At 43.6% G+C, this 17,374-nt stretch overlaps 1 long non-coding RNA gene across 1 annotated transcript; it reads right to left on the bottom strand.

Moving 5' to 3' along the window:
* Positions 1-2,056: 2,056 nt before the first annotated feature.
* On the bottom strand, positions 2,057-7,819 carry LOC123375005. The gene is made up of 4 exons (XR_006581288.1): positions 7,738-7,819; positions 5,409-6,094; positions 4,469-4,514; positions 2,057-2,175 (listed from the first exon to the last, which is right to left on the bottom strand). It is a non-coding gene; the product is annotated as an uncharacterized LOC123375005 (long non-coding RNA).
* Between the last annotated feature and the right edge of the window lie 9,555 nt (positions 7,820-17,374).

The following is a 17,374-nucleotide window of genomic DNA, read 5'->3' as shown; positions in this document are numbered from 1 at the left end:
CTGCAGTCTGGGATACAATCCACAGTGCACTGTGTCACGTGGCCACAGACCAGTAGTTGAGATCTGAGAAGGAAGGTTACGATACACCGAAGACCACTGAAAAGCTCTCTGTTACCTTGGAAGCAAGAACAAATCATTTGCAAATGAGTGTAAACCCCATTACAGTGTGAGTCCTGTGCATTGTCTCCCTGCAGCCTGACAAAGTTGGACACCCGGTACTGTTTACAGCACAGTAAAAATGTTTGGATCTCTCATACCTGTGCAAAGCTGCTACTATAGGAGAGCAATCTGGTTCAGCAAATGGCATGCCTAGTTTAGGAAGGTGAGCTGCACCGTGGCAGTGGTTTAGATAAGCTGATTCACTGAGCAGAGGAAGTTTGCACAGGCATTATTCCCGGAAGCAATGATGTACATATGGGCAGGTTTCTCAGAAGGGCCACTGTAGAACCACCCCACTCACACTGGATGCCGACAGTGCAGATATATTGCCAAGAAGCTGATTTTCCAGACCATACACATGGGAAATGCCGTTGGTTCAGCTACACAGGGAATCAGTTTAACCAGCTGTCCCCTCCATGCCTAACCACTGCTTCCCTCCCATTAGGATTCCAGGTGCCCCAGCAGCAATGCCTGCCTTCTGTTACCACGTACACAGACCCAGCTCTCTGCAACACCTCCGCACTGCCCCTGTCTGATAAGAACACCGGGTTCTCACCATCACCAATTCCACCTCCCGCATGGAGCCAGGTGCTTCCTCATCTGACTCCAGGTGCAACACCTGAACCTCCCCCCACTTGCTGCCTGCCCCTTCTCACTGGAGCCACAGTTGACTGGATGCCTCTGATGACTGGTTACTCCAGTCCAAGCTCTTTGTGCTGCCCTTCCAAAATCTGTGCACTCCCAACCAGTGCCAACCTTCAGTAACACAATCTTGTTCCTTCCATGGGCAGTGAATTTAAAAATGGTCAAGCCCCAGAGAATATTAACTACTTAACCCCTATGAGCCAAAGGTGGGGCCTATTTTGCATGCAGTAGCAAAGATCTCAGAGTAAAGGGTTAAACAGCTCATAAGAGAGATCTACTCCTTCCTACTGTCCATTGGCCAACTGGTGTCCCCAAGCCAGCCGCAGCTCTGAATGGGACGGTCAGCCATCGGATGGCAATAAAGAATCAATACACCAGGAGGGGGGGAGTGTTATAAAAACTGGGCCATAACTGAGTTCCGTGGAGCATTCTCTCTGGGGGCTTTTCCAATAATGATTTTAAAACTCAGGTCCCATCTGCTCTGGTTGACATTAAAGGTCCTGTGGGAGTTATTGGAAGAGTGGGGGTTTGCCGTAGTGTGCTTAGCCAAAAAGCCCCTTCCCACTGCTGCCTCAGAGGTGATTCATGCTATGCGGCTTTTGACCTCTATGCCAGTGGAGGCTTCATGTCAATGGGGCAATTCTGACGTGATCCACATGGCTCCTGTAACGTACCCCAGTAGTGGTGTGAAATCTGCATGTCCTCAGAGGTGATGCAATTCCTGCATATCAGTTTGCAAAGTGCTTTGTGACAAAAGGTATGTAAGAGAGCCAAGCCATTTGTTAATTATTAGTATAGATTAATTGACAGTCATGTGAAAAGTCCATTTGCAAGTCATAGCAAAGAAATTCCATAGGATGATGATAGAGGCAAAAAGTCTCATGAGGCTAAACCTTATGCAGCCTACACCTTGACTCAAATCTCATCCTCGAGATACCTAAGCCAAGTGCCCATTGAAGGAATTCCAGGCAATTCTTCAGAGGCAATATTTTATCCTGCACCCAGTCCTGCAGTATGCAAAATTCCCACTGAAGTCAACGGGAGTGTTGCCAGAGCGAGGTCTGTGGGTTTGTGTGTTATGAACGATTAGCCATAAAAATAGCTGCACAGCAAACTCACTGCTCACGGACTTGTAAATGTGCACAGTAAAACTAATCCTATTTCTGCCTCCAAATGTGTTTCTTATTAGAGATCTCTCCTGACCCCAAGAGCATCCATAGCGTATTTTTCCTTCTTTCTCTACATATATTTCTCACACACAAACATTTTTGGTTCATTTCAAAACCTGGCAGCAGTTCTGGACATTTCCAGTATTTATTCATCTCCACATGCTGGCAAAGTCTGTGGGGTTTCGGAATAAGATCTTTTACCCTTGTAGGAAGAAGAAGAAAAAAAGAGAAAGTTACAAATCTGGCAAAGATCATATAATAACATCAATCCAGACCCTCATCGGAGTGAGGCGAACAACAATGTGCAGATTTTATTAAAAGTTAAAAAAGCTCTTTTCCCACAATGGAGGGACTTGAAGCCAAAAATAAGCAAGCCTGAACTCTAGCTTTGCCCGTGGTAATGAGCTGTTGTTCCCCTGGTGGACTGTTGAGGATTGTTTGCTTCACCCTGTGTTGCACTCTCATCTCTAAGAGTTGCCAATTAAAAATACATTGTATGGCCCAAAAAAGAAAATGTTTTCTTTAGTAACCAATGACATGATTAACCCCTCCTGTCCCCTCCCCCCCCCACCACACACACACACACACACACACACACACACACATATTAAATGTTTCTTAAGAAAAAATAACATTTTTATGGCTGGGTGCTTTTCCATGTATGGTGCCTCCTGCTTGAACTGAAATCCAGGGGCCACTTGATGTCATCTTCAACAATTCTTGATGAAAAATTCCATTCTGAGGTGGATCTTGACTCTGATATTCTCTGCACTCACAGCATGCCTATGTAATGCCCTGTGATTTTCCAGCTGTGAGCGGGAGATAGCACCCAGGACCTCCCACACTACACATGCAGGCATCTATATGAACTATAGGAGAGCCCCTTTAGATGTCATTTTCACACAATTGTAGTCACTGGGACCAGCTACGAGAGAGAGATGTGATCACACCTACAAGGCCATTGAGGGTCTAATCTTCTAACTCGAGCTGTTTCATCAGGGCAAATTCTGATCTCAGTTAAACCTGGAATAACTATTGGTTCCAATGAGGTGACTTGATTTACCCTGGTGTAAATAAGAGCAGAATCTGGCCCAATGGGAGCTCTGCTCATGTGATGATGAGGCAAAGAGAGCAAAATCATGCCACCGGAAAGCAGAACATTAGAGTCAAGATCCATCACAGGGCTCTGAGTGGAGAGTTTGCCCTAACAGGAAATGGAGAAACAGATGCAACCGGGAACATATTCAACCAGGCATTATTGGGGCACTTCACAAATTTCTGGGTGAGATTCTCTGGCCTATGTTATGCAGGAGGGTCAGATTAGATAATCTGATGGTCCTGTCTGATGTTAAAATCTCTGACTCTATGAGAGATAATCCAAAAAAACATTTATAGAAGGACCCAGTTCCCAGTTCCTCCATTTCCCTTTTTATTTCCTGTTTTGCAGCTGCCGTACTTCTCTGAATGAAACAAAATGTCCTTCCTTTCTTAAAATGAAGGCTTGTTCAAGCAAGTTTGAAACAAATAATTCCCAGCAGAAATCTGTGGATAATATTTATCCATTAGACTTGACACTGATTTGTAATTTTGACTCCAGCAGCAATCTGATCTCCGTAGAAACCAGCACCTTAAATTGGTTTTTGAGCTTGAGGGTGTTTCAGAAAGAGTCTTAATCTGCTGTAAACCAAGACACTTATCCCATAAGAGGATTTTACACAGAGCCTCGCTTGGAATTTTGAATCAAATTATATTAAATCTGAACATTTTTCAAGCACTCAGACAAGTTTAAAATCCAATGGAGCCAAAACATTTCCAGCCAATAATGCACAGCTTTTTACACTATTAAATGCCACTTTCCTTCTGTCTACGGCATGTCACTGGATCTTTCAGCACGATATGAAACTGCTGTGTAAAGAATGCTAATAAAGGGTCCCCGCATTCATTTCCACCTCCTTGGACTCTCTTAGGGCAAGGCACACAAAGGTAATTCAGGAGGCACATTCCAAGCTCTGGCGCTTGGAATGAAATCTATATTCATCCTCTAGGAGATACTTTGAAGAGGCCAAATAGATGACAGGAAAGCAGAGGTTCCTGAGTGCAAATCTTACCTCTCCCACAGACTTGGCTTGTAACCCTAGGCAGGTCACTGGACTCCTCTGGGCCAAAATCAGACAGGAGTCTCTGTTGATGTAACTTATACCTTTTATAACTTCACACTGACATATCACCTCTGAATTTGGGTCAAATCCCGAAGTGATGAGTAAAATCTCTGATATTCACGTATACCCCCTTACCGAGGTGAAGGAGAGTCCAAGCTGGTGTAGTTCACACCAAATGGCTGGAAGAGAGGAACAGAACAAGAAAAGCAACTAACAGTGTAAGAAGATCTCGATTAATGTATCTTCACCCTGTTGGACCTTACACCAGTTAGACTTTCCTGTGCATTGATGAGAGCAGTAAGTATGTAAAGGGTAAAGACTATATAGGTGAACCACCTTGTACATCATCTCTGAATTTGGCCCCGTGTCCAGGTTTTCTTATCTGTAAAATGAGATAATAATACTGATTTACTTTGTGGGGGTCAGTTCGTTATGGATTGTAGCGTGCTTTGAAAAAGTCCTTTATAAGAATGCATCAGGCCTGCAGTTTCATTACTAACTTGTTAAACAGAAAGCAAAGCATACTGTATCAAAGTATTCCCCTTCAAAAGGATCTTGTCCTTTACCAGGGATGCCTAGATGAAGGATCTGCTCCTGCATTATAAAGGGGGAGATGCTAGCTACTTTTATAGATAAGCCCATAAGGGTTTCTTTGTTAACCCCTTGTTTAAAATCACTTCCTTTTCCAAAGTGCTTGCTTTGGGGGCTGAAATTTTCCAGGCTTCGTCTCTGTCCCAAAATATTTTTTTTGAAAGTTTGAGCAAAAACAGTTCAGTCACTTGTAGAGCACGAGGAGAGGGAAAAAATGTACTTTCTCCATTTTTAAGTAATGGGGGAGGAAATGCTATAGATTTGAGCTAAATCAAAATAGGACCCTTTTAACCCCAAATAGTGTCCCCATTGCATAGAAATAACTAAAGTGGTGAATTAAGACTGATTTTGTGATTTTATTTTCCAGCTGGTGTATATACAACCACTTAGACTCCCTCCCACATTGGAACTGCAGGAGTTACTAGATGTAGGGACATGCGTAAGGGGGTCTAGTTTATACCACTGTAGATTCCACCCTGGAATATGGCCCCAATGGATTATAGATCCAACATGCAAAATGACCAGAGGGACCCATTTGCAGGCGGTGCTAATGCACAGACATTTCCTGTATCTACCCGCTCATAGACCTGACGGACATGCCAGGAAATAATTAAGCACAAGAACAATATTAATAAAGCCACCTCTATGAAGCATAATTATTTATGGGAATGCAGCCAGCACCCACCTGCCATAGCCTGGGACTCCACATACCTCCTAGAGAGGACTCTGAATTGGGATCACATGCAATTGTGGCTACAGACAGCTTTGAGAGAACAGGATGTCTGTCTCTTTCTTGTTTAATCACTGATGGTGCAGGGCCCCTAGCAAGGACGGTGGCTGCTTCCACTGACTGCTATCATCCTCACCAGGGGCTAGTTAGGATGATACGTCCGAATCTGTGGAATTAAAGAACATCCGGAGAGAAAAGGGAGAATGAACAGTCACAAAACTCTGGCTGTTCTGGACATCAGTTCATCCCATGGCCATGAATGGTGCCATACCCTAGAAGTAGCAGGAAGAAGAAGGAATAGACAGAGAATTATAAAACAATTAAATATTGTAGTAGCTGTTTGGAGTAGGAGGTTGTGAGTTGCTTCTGTTGCCATGAAGACCTGATTGTCTGAGTTGGCACTGATTTGCTGTAATAAATCCACTGAACGTCTTTAGATGGAGTGCTGTCCTTTGTACCTGGGTGTCGTTTCAAAGTCAAGGCATACAAATGCGCATGCAGTGGAAGAGTTCATTCCAGTAATCAAAACAATCACACAGAGAGACAGGCAAAACCATTATTATCCAGCTCAGACAGACAAATGATGGTGGCATGCTGCATTAGAATGAGAGATGTGTTCCTCGTGGACAAAAATAATGGCGCTGGGAAGAAAGACATTTTTTGTGTGTTAATCGTGATTAAAAATCCTATATCTCAAAGGGAACAGGACTGAGATGTAGATGTCTCAGAAATTAATCTGGAGACTATATATGAGGTTCTAGATGGTTTGGCAGCTCAGAAACAGGATTTATAGCAGAAACAGGAAAAAAAATCAGGCCTTAGATCCATGATATTCCAAGCCTGCATCTTGGAGTATGGTGTGTTTGGATCTGGAGTTCTGGGTCTGGCCCATCTCTAGTTTATAGTAACTACAGTCCAGTAAAATACTCTCTTTTTTTGCCATTTCCATCTAGAAGGGTTTGTAAATAAATGCAGCGCAACATTGGCATTAGAACTGGTAGAAAATGTTCTGTTAACACTTTTTTTCATTGGAAAATTAGGCTTTTGACTAAATGAAAATTTTCATGGGCAGTGTTTGCTTTCCTCATTTTTTTTTTACCAAAAAACCCAACAACAACCAATAATCCAAAACCTGAAATTTTTTGGTGACAACTGTACATTTTTTTGGTTTTCATCAGTTTTTGGCCAAAGAATATTTTTGGGTTTTGGATGTTTTCAAATGGTTGGTTTGTTTGTTTGTTTGTTTGTTTGTGAAGACCAAAAACTTTTAGTTTTTCAGGTTTATTTTTTGATCAAAAGTCAAAATTTTCTGAGGAAAAAACCCGTTTTGTGACAAGCTGTAATTAATATATCAGCTCAGTAATATGTTAGACAAATCAGCTGCATATTATTCATTATTAGCTATACATAAAATATTAGTATCTAGCTTCCTTTCATTTTAATGCAAAATGCTTCACTTCTTCTGTTTCTCCACTTTGCTAAAAAGAAAGATCCACTTTTTATTTCTTGATTTAAGCTTCATTATGATCTTTTGGACAAATTGACTAGATAGATAACTATTAATATGGAAGATTATACAAATGACTGATTTCTTAGTGCTTTTGTGCTCAAAACAGCTATTGACCTCACTAGAGTTAGCCTCATGGAAAAGCTTCAAGAAAAGATTGGTGCAAGGTCCAAATTCAGATCTGGAGTCAGATCCGAATCCAAACAGCTGCAAAGTTTGGGGAAAGGTTGGATCTGGGGATCCAAATTGGGTGCATTTCTAGCTCTGGGAGACTAGAAAATGGGAGTTCTCCCTGGGGAATTTTTGCAGGGAAACTCCCCATTCCAAACTTTCCTGTCAAGAAATAATGATTTTCCTCTGGGAAAATCTGAAAAGTTAAGGAAGTGCAGAAAAAACCTATTTTCCCCATTTTTTGACTGTCTTGCAAAAAAATGTCAGTTGGAAAACAGTAAACAAAATGTTGAAAGTGTTATTTTCAGAAAGAAAGTAACACTTTCAACAAAACTCTTTAAAGAAAAACAAAAATGTAATGAAAGACTTATTAGAGGAGATGAATTTTTTTTTATGAACCCTCTTTTTTTTTTTTTACAATAAATACATACGTCTTATAATTTAAAAAATTGTCAGCTAGCTCTATGGGAGTCATTTTAAGGTAGTATTCCCCAACAGTGCCTTTCCTAGGCCTTCGTATTGATAGTAAGTGAGTAAGTCTAGCGGAATTCCTGTCCAAAGCCTTGTCCCCTTTGCTATCAAGTTGATCCGGTTATTTGAAGTTACCTTGTTTCATACTTGAATATTTCATTTACACCAGTAAAAGTATGAGAGTGCCATTTGTGTTGGCTAAACTCATATGTGTGTGGAACTATGGAGCTACGGGCAATCCCAGAATTATGCAGTGCACTGCTGATGTAACAATGGACATAATTCATGGCAAAACCAATGCATTTAGAGCCCACTGTATTTAAGATTCTATGTTCTTTCAGTTATTCTTGCTGAAAAAAGCAGGCTTCCTGTTAATGCTGTTTTGCTTAGATTATTTTGGTCTTTCCAGCAGGAGACCAGATATAGATCAAACACACTGGATCCTCCTGCTGAACTGAGCAGGGGCCCATAATTGCTATTAAGTCAACTCTTCTATTATTATTCGGGTGGGAAACGACTCGGGATACTTTCTCTGCAGCTACAAAAAGTTGGAAGTCTAATGTACAGAAGGGCATAGGTTGAGCTGTTCATGTGTCACCAGCATTCAGTTTTTAGGCTGAGGGCCAGATTCTGATCAGAGTTACACCAGTGTATATCAGCAGTAACTGCACTTATTTCAGTGACACTACCTTGGACTTTCCCCAGAATAACTGAGATTGGAATCTGGCCCTCATGCCAAAAGTTCATCTTCACCCAACACTGTGGGCCAAATTCTGCTCTCAGTGACATAGCATAAGTCCGGAAGAACTGCCGTGAATTCAGTGGAGTTACTCTGTGTGAAATTTTTCAGCCAGGTCTAATCCAATTAGTTTGCCAATAAGTGCAGTTTCGGTCGACCCAAAACTATTTGAAAATTTGACTCTAATTAGCCAAATAGTTCCAGCCACTTTTTTTTTCAGTACTGAAGTGCCATTCACAAAGTCACTGGAGGAGGACTCCTTATAACTCCTCGTCCTGTGGTTGGGACACTGACCTGCAATGTGGTTACATTCCCCCTTTACTTGATGAGGAGAAGGGAGGCAATTGGGTCTTCCACATTGCAGGAAAGTGGCCTAGGCACTAGGCTATGCAATATTGGGGATGTGGAGGAGAGCTCTCTCAATCTCTCCTATTAAAGCTGCTCCACTTTTTCTAAAAAATACTCATTGGATCAGGGAATGGATCGTGAGTCTCCCATCTCCTAGCTGAGCCCTCTAACCAGCAGTGTATACAGCCGCTCTCACTCTTTTAATGCATGGTCCATATTGTTATTCATAATGGCAACTCATTTTGGTTCTTTTGCGGATCTAGCAATTTTTAAACGCCTGAAATGTTTTGGTTCAGGTCATACAACCTGTTTTGTTGGACCCGAAATGGATTTTTTTTTCAATTTGCTGCCATTTTTTGCAATTTTCAAATTTGGTTTGGGTCAAACAGAATTTTTATTTATTTATTGTAACTGCCAGTGAACCAAAACAAATCATTTATTCACCCAGCTCTGCTCTCAATGTACAACAGTGAAGAATTTTGCCCAGAGAGGTTTGGTCACTGGTAAGTCATCAGCCACGCTGGAAGGTTGAGTCCAGCAGTCCCGAATAAATGTCCTTCAGTACTGTACATAGTTTAGGGTTTCCTTTTAAGGTATATCCCCATAATTTCCTAGTGTAATTGGGGCTGGGCTGGAAGTAGCTCCAGCACTGTGCAGGAGAAACCTGAGGTTACCTGGAGTGGAGTCCTATAAAAAAAGAAGGCCCTTACCTACCCCTAACTGAGTACAGAGATCAATGTTTGCGGTGGTGGTATAGCCATATTGGTCCCAGGATATCAGAGCGGTGAGGGTGAGGTCATATCTTTTACTGGACCAACTTCTGTTGGTGAGAGAGACAAGCTTTAGAGCCACATGGAGCTCTGCTTCAGGTCCCCCTTCCCAGCCACTGGCACCAATTCAGCTATTTCTTAGGGGGGACAAATTCCAATTCCTGCCCACCACTGGCAAGGACCCCATTCCATTCCCTACTCATGCGCCCCCCACCCACTCTGCCCTCAGGGCACCCAGGTCTCTGTCAGCCAGGGAGTCACCTCTCCCTCTTACCTATACAATGCATGAGCTGGTGCAGCCAGGAGTTAAGTTCTCAGCAGACTCCCCAGGCACTAGGTTCCAACACCATTTGGACCAGCTGCCCTCCAGCTGTATAGAGGAGTGGCTGGTTCAAATGTGAGTGGCACTGTGACCACACAGCCAGAGCAATGCTCCAGACCAGTCCAGCAGCAGCCGTACCAGTTTAGTACCAAACTACGGCTTAAAAGCGGCTGGGCCATTGTTGCCTCCCCTCCCCATGACTCCATGGCCTGTCGAACTTTGAGCAAACGCAAAAACCTTAGGGGAAGAGGATGTTTGTCACACACACACACACACACAAACACACACACATACACACACACACAAAGGTTTCCCTAATTGGCATCACTGCTCCCAGCCCCTGAGAGCCCCCCCAGGAAACCAGCAATGTCAACATAGTAACCCAATGGCTGGGAGACATTTGCAGAAAACTCTAGGAAAACTGGCTGATTTTTTTTGCTTAATCTACAGGATTTTCTGGAATATTAAATCATTGTCCCATTATTTAAAATTTTCCTTGCTTCATAGATGACCTGACAGGTAATTCTCTGAGGAATGCAGTTAAAGAGCCAAATTCTGCCCTCAGCTCTAGAACTTGTCACAACTGTCTGTAATTATTATCTGTGTCTAACAGGTGCTTATGAAGCAAACTAAATGGAAGGAAGGAGGGTCTTGTGTTGAGTCACTGGATGGAGACCCAGGAGATCTGGTTTCAGTTCTTGGCTGTCGTATATGTAAGGGAATATTTTCTTTACAAAACACATCATTATCCTGTGGAACTCATTTCCACTAGATCTCATTGAGGCCAAGAGATTAATATGATTCAGAAAAGGATTACACATCCATATGAGTTATGAGAAAATCCACAGATAAATGAGACAGAAGGTATTTTAAAATGAAAAAGGGACATGCTTTGGGCATTTGCTAAACACTAATCAACAGGAGTTAGAAAGAAGCTTCCTTTGTTGGCAGCTGGTTCCATACTTGTCCACTACAAAGTTTTAGGGTTGTAGGGGTTTGCATCATCCTCTGAAGCATCTGGTATTAGACACTGTTGGACACAGGATCCTGGATTAGATGGACTTTGGATCTGATCCAGGGTAGCAATTCCTATATGTCCATGGACAAGTCACTTAATCTCCCTGGCCCTGCTTCAAGAAAGCACATGCTTAAGCACTTTCCCAGATCGAAGCCTCTCTGTGCCTCAGTTCCCCCTCTGTATTACAGGCACAATACTGGGTTCCTACCTCACAGGAGTCTTGTGAAGGCAAATGAATTCAGATCCGTGAGGTGCCCAGACATCATAGTGATGATCACCATAGAAGAACCTATCAGGAAGCTGGAATGTTCTCAAGGGCAGATGAAGGAGACGATCTAGATCCTACAAGGAGCAAGTTCTTACAGCAAGGTATTAACAACAAGATCATCACATCTGACTTGATACCCACTGGACATTTTGATTAAAAAATTAGAAAGATATATAATTAATACTGCACACATTAAATAGATTAAAAACTGGCTAACTGACAGGTCTCAAATATTGTAAATGGGGAATCATCATTGAGCAGCTGGGTTTCTAATGGGATCCACAGGCATCGGTTCTTGGACCTATGCTATTTCATATTTTTATCAGTGACCTGGAAGAAAACAAAATCATCACTGATAAAGTTTGTAGGTGACACAAAAATTGGAGGAGTGGTAAATAATGAAGAGGACTGGTCACTTGGTAAACTGGGTGCATTTTAATATAGCTAAATGTATATGTATACATCTAGGGTCAAAGAATACAGGCCGTACTTACAGGATGGGGGACTCTGTCCTAGGAAGCAGTGACTCTGAAAAAGATTTAGGGATCAGGATGAATAATCAGCTGAACATGAGCTTCCAGTGTGAAGCTGTGGCCAAAAAGACTAATGTGATCCTGGGATGCGTACAAACGGGAATCTCAAGTAGGAGTAAAGAGGTTATGTTACTACTGGATTTGGCGCTTGTGCAACCACTGCTGGAATCCTGTGTCCAGTTCTGATGTCCACAATTCAAGAAGGATGTTGATAAATTGGAGACGGTTCAGAGAAGAGCCACAAAAATCATGACAGGATTAGAAAACCTGCCTTACAGTCTTCTTCTTCTTTTGTATGGCAAGAGAGGTGCTTAGCAACATTCAGATAACCAAGTCCAGATTAATGAGCCAGTGATTAGCTTCAGAAGTGGCTTGGTGTCAGTCTGAGATGCCACTGCCAAATGATTAAAGCAGGCACCGATTTAGAATGTGGTCCATAGTTTGCAGCTGGTGTCCACAGGCACATTGTGAAGTCTCTCCTCTTCCCAAGGTGTAAAAGATGACAGTGTCGGCCATGCTGTTCTGAAATGGTTCAGTGCGGATCATTGTTTCTGGGGTAGGTTAAAACCTGTGAGTTCTTTTGTGGGGTCAACAATTAGGTGTTTGTTTGGGACATTAGCATTATCCCAGAATTTTTTCCAATGTGCTTCAGGACTGAATGAGGGTGCCTTAAGACCTTTAGTCCGATCCCAAAAAGCCTGTGAGATTTAATGTATGTCTTCAGAAGGCTCTAGAGGTCCTCAAGAACTGGTAAGTTCAAGCTGACCATGGTTCAATTGTACTCATGAGCTGTGTGTGTGTCTCTCTCTCTGGATTGTGAGTGGAGGTACATGTGCCAGAGCAGGCAACCATTGAACAAATCTTGATTTTAATGTTCCAATTATGATTCTCATCACAGCACTAAGATGTGTGTCCAGAAATTTGGCATGGGAGCTGTCTGCCCAGACTGGTGTGCAATATTCAATGTCGAACATACCAATTAGAGTTGCTGTTCGAAGTGTGTGTGCGCATTGGCACCCCCATGCTGGGCCCGCAAGTTTTGGAAGGAGGCTAGTCCTGGCTTTTGCCTTTTTGCCTGACTTTTCCATATGAGCTTTAAAAGTCAAGCTTCAGTTCATGGTTTCACTCAAGTCCTTCAGATAGGGCTTGTTTCACACCTGTCAACTTCCAAAGGTGACATTGAGTGGTTCCTTGGCAGCTTTGTTGTTTAGGTTAAAAGCTAATTACAAGGTTTCGGAGGTGTTGGGGCAGAGCTTCCATTATTTTCCATTGCACCATTATTAGTACAGAGGGTGTCGTCAACGGTGGGGGCATTTTTGCCTTGTACCACAACAGCAATGTCATCAGCATAGACAAACATGCAAAATTGTGTCAGGTGAGCTACTAATCATAGAATTATAGGGTTAGAAGGGACTGCATAGGTCACCTAGTGGATGATGAATAGTGAAGGAGCCAACACAGAACCTTGTGGCAAACCATCATTGAGGGCACATGCTTTCCTGATCTTCCCATTCATATGTACATGGCATCTCTGGTTGCTCAACACTGTGGCCAGGAGTTGCACAGTGCTATGGCATTTGATGACCTTTGATGCCTTGAGCAATAGCCCATATCTCCATACTGTGTTACAGGCAGCAGATGAATCTATCAGTGCTCTTCTAATTTTTAGGTTCCACTGGAAGCCAGCCTCAGGGTGACTAGAAATGGTGAGAACCTGGTTGCAACAGCTTCATCCTGGTCTAAAACCAGCCTGGTCCTTTGGCAGGATGGCTTCAACAATATGGGTGAAATGGGCAAGTAAGATCCTCTCCCACAACTTGTGAATTGTGGAAGCAGTGATATTGGGTAAATACTGGGGGCATCATTTGGTGGTTTCCAATGTTTGAGGAGGGCAGTGACTATTGCTTCATGCCAGCTTTTGGGGATGTTCCCCATTGAATATACAGCAGTGAAGAGATCTGCCAACCATACCTATCTCTTTGGCCCATATATTTGAGGAATTCAGGATAAATGTCATCCTTGCCAGCAATGTTTCTGCTTCTAGTGGCCATAAGGGCCTTTTGTGTATCTTCTACACCACATGGAGATGATAGTGATGAAGTGGCATGGCTCTGTTGGCTGTTCAGAACAAGTTTGTGATGGGGTGTCTATCCCACACAGGTGTAAAAAGGGTTAATCCCAGGTGTGAGCAGTGGAGGTGAGTCCTCCAAGCAGCCTAGAGAGGCTCTGTTGACCTCAGCCAATCAGGGAAGAGCTGCAGGAAACAACCAATCAGGGGCCCAGCGGGTTCATCTGGGCCAGAGGTGGTCAGTGGCTGCTGGGAGCTCAAGGAGTCAGGACTGTGTCTCTAGCAGGCTGAGTCCTGTGGCACCATGGACAGAGCAGTTGCCAGCAGGGGTGAAGGGAGCAAGAGGGAACTGCTGGCTGGCAGCTAGGGCTGGCAAGCTGAGGTCCTGAAGTAAAAGTGAAGAAGGTGGTGGGACCATGGGGAAGTGGCCCAGGGAAATGTACTGAGCAGTTGGAGGGGACGCAGCACGTGGCTGCCATCTACAGGGTCCCTGAGCTGGGACCTGGAGTAGTGGATGGGCTAGGGACCCCCCGCCCCGTCACTCACCACAGGGAAGTGGCTGGACTATTAGATTGTGATACTAACTCCCGGAAGGGGAAGGAGGGAATGCAGATGGTGACTCAGCCCTATGGACTCACTAAGAGGATGCTGCAGTTCCTGAGGCTGCAAGAGGGGCTGCCAGCAGATGCAGTGACAGTGTGAAAGCCACAGACGGGGCACCGGCCTCGAGCTAATCCCCAAAGTAACCAAGAGAAGGCGCCAGCCCAACGGAGAGTGATGCGCCCTGTGACAGAGCTCTTTCTGAACCTTCTCTCTAGTCAGCTTGTCCATTTTGATCTTCGAGTTACAGAGAAAGTGTGAGGTGACAGCACTAGCTGTTACTTTCCGTTGACAGTGCTCCGGCTTTCGGACTGGAATGAGTGGGGTCAAGACCCACCACTAACTCTTCCCATTGTCAGGCAGGAAAAGTTCAGTGACTCTGTTGGTGCTTTTCTATGTCCAGATCACTGCTCTTCTAATACTCTTTGAAGAGCGCTTCTGTCTCTGGCTGCGAGCAAGGAGTATAGACCTTGTGATAGCTGCAGGGAATGTGTACCATGCCATCTTGGATAAGAAGATAAACAAAGCAATCATTGTTTTCTGGGACTGAGTTGCTATGGAGTATCCAGTCTTCAGCTTCTGCAGTATATGCAAGTTAGTTCTCCCTGTGGCAATTCCAGTGGAGTTTCACCATTGATTCAATCAGTGGAACTCCTACATTGACATGCAGAATAGTGGGCGGTGTTGGATGTGAGGAAAGTTTCCAAGCGCTGTTTGTGAATCTTGCAGAGAAACACTGTTATTGTCTTTTGTTCAGTGTTCCATCTGGCTGAGCAAAAAGTCTCTGGTTGTTTGGGGTCAAAAAGGAGGTGAAGATCTGCAAACGAGACTCAGTCTATGAGTTGTTCACCAGCAGCATCATTTCTTCTATAGCCCTATTGTGTGTGGTAGTTGTTAAAGTCACCAAGGTACACAGTTGGGTGAAGAAAAGATGATAACGCTGGCTTTGGCCATTCAAGATGTGGAGGTTTGTAGATGTTTGTTATGGTCAGTTGTCCGATTTTTATCACGGCAACAGAGATTCCTATGATCTTGGATTCCTCCAGGACTCACACATCAGTAAGATTCTGCCTGGTGTACATGGGAAGGCCATACTTTATGTTGTTCACAGTGGCTATGAGTTCATAGCAATAAATTTTGTGCCTTGCAGCTTGCTTGTAGTTTGCAGCATGAGTTTCTTGCAGAGCAACAGCATCAATATTGTTCGCCTTGAGAAATCTTGCAAGACATTCACACTTAGCATGTGACAGACCTTTCACATTAAGTTGGTCTACAGATAGAGTTGGTCCTATGGTTCTTCGGTGCTGTCCCAGACAAGGAGGCTTAACAAATTTCACAATGCTAATCATACTGGGAGATCAACAAATCACTGTCCAGTAGTTATTGATCATCAACCCCTCATAGTGAGACACTCAAGGAGCTCAATCTATATAGCTTAACAAATAGAAGGTTAAGGGGTGAGTTAATCACAGTCTATAAGTCCCTACATGGGAACAAATATTTAATAATGGGCTCTTCAGTCTAGCAGACAAAGGTGTAACATGATCCAATGGCTAGAAGTTGAAGCTAGGCAGTTTCAGACTGGAAACAAGGCGTACATTTTTAACAGTGAGAGTAATTAACCATTGGAACAATTTACCAAGGGTCATGGTGGATTCTCCATCACTGACCATTTACATTTTTTAAATTTTTAAATCATTTTTTAAAGCTATGCTGTAGTGCAAAAGGAATTATTTTGGAGGAGTTTTCTGGCCTGTGTTATACAGCAGGTCAGACTAGATGATGACAGTGGTCCCTTCTGGCATTGGAATCGATGAATGTACGGAAACCGTTAACTTCAATGGGAAATTATGGAATTCAGCACTTTTCTGCATTAGGCCGCTTGGATATTGTAAGCTTTTAAGGGCAGAGACTGTCTTTCTGCACTGGGTATGTACAGCATCTAGCACAATGGGGCCCTGATCCCTGACTGGGCTTTCAGGTGCTACCAAAATACAAGTTGTGACTAATATAATAATAACAACTAATCATAATAATACATACTCTGTATATCTTAGGGTTTTGTACTGCCACTCCTCATCACACTTTCTGGGTACCTAATAAATAATAATCATTAATAGTGCTTTGATCTCGGCCCTGTGGTCAGCACAGTGGTGCTGGAACGATGTGTATAGTGGGGGTGCCGAGATCCATTGAACCAAACTTTGTAAACTCTGTATATAATGGAAACTTCTTCAAGCCAGGGGATGCTGCAGCACCCCCCAAACCCTTAGCTCCAGCACATATGGGTCAGCAGGATTAGAACTCAGCAATGAATCTGAGCCACACAGAGAGATGCACTGACTGTGGCCAGTCTCTTTCTGCAGCGAACTTGCCTGGGGGTCTCATTCATGATGAATCATAGAATCATAGATGATTAGGATTGGAAGAGACCTCAGAAAGTCATCTAGTCCAACCCCATGCTCAAAGCAGGTCCAACCCCAATGAAATCATCTCAGCCAGAGCTTTGTTAAGCCAGGCCTTAAAGACTTCTAAGGATGGAGAATCCACCACCTCCCTAGGTAACCCATTCCAGTGCTTCACCACCCTCCTAGTGAAATAGTTTTTCCTAATATCCAACCTAGACCTCCCCCACTGCAACTTGAGACCATTGCTCCTTGTTCTGTCATCTGCCACCAATGAGAACAGCCGAGGTCCATCTTTTTGGAACCCTCCTTCAGGTAGTTGAAGGCTGCTATCAAATCCCCCACCCCCACCCCCACACACTTCTCTTCTGCAGACTAAATAAGCCCAGTTCCCTCAGCCTCTCCTCGTAAGTCATGTGCCCCATGCCCCTAATCATTTTTGTTGCCCTCCGCTGGACTCTCTCCAATTTGTCCACATCCGTTCTGAAGAGGGGGGCCCAAAACTGGACACAATACTCCAGGTGTGGTCTCATCAGTGCCGAACAGAGGGGAATAATCACTTCCCTTGATCTGCTGGCAATGCTCCTACTAATGCAGCCCAATATGCCATTAGCCTTTTTGGCAACAAGGGCACACTGTTGACTCATATCCATTGTAATCCCCAGGTCCTTTTCTGCAGAACTGCTTCTTAGCCAGTCGGT

Source organism: Mauremys mutica, chromosome 7, assembly GCF_020497125.1.
Source record: "Mauremys mutica isolate MM-2020 ecotype Southern chromosome 7, ASM2049712v1, whole genome shotgun sequence".
NCBI classification, from domain to species: domain Eukaryota; kingdom Metazoa; phylum Chordata; order Testudines; family Geoemydidae; genus Mauremys; species Mauremys mutica.
This window is presented reverse-complemented; position numbering and strand designations above follow the sequence as displayed.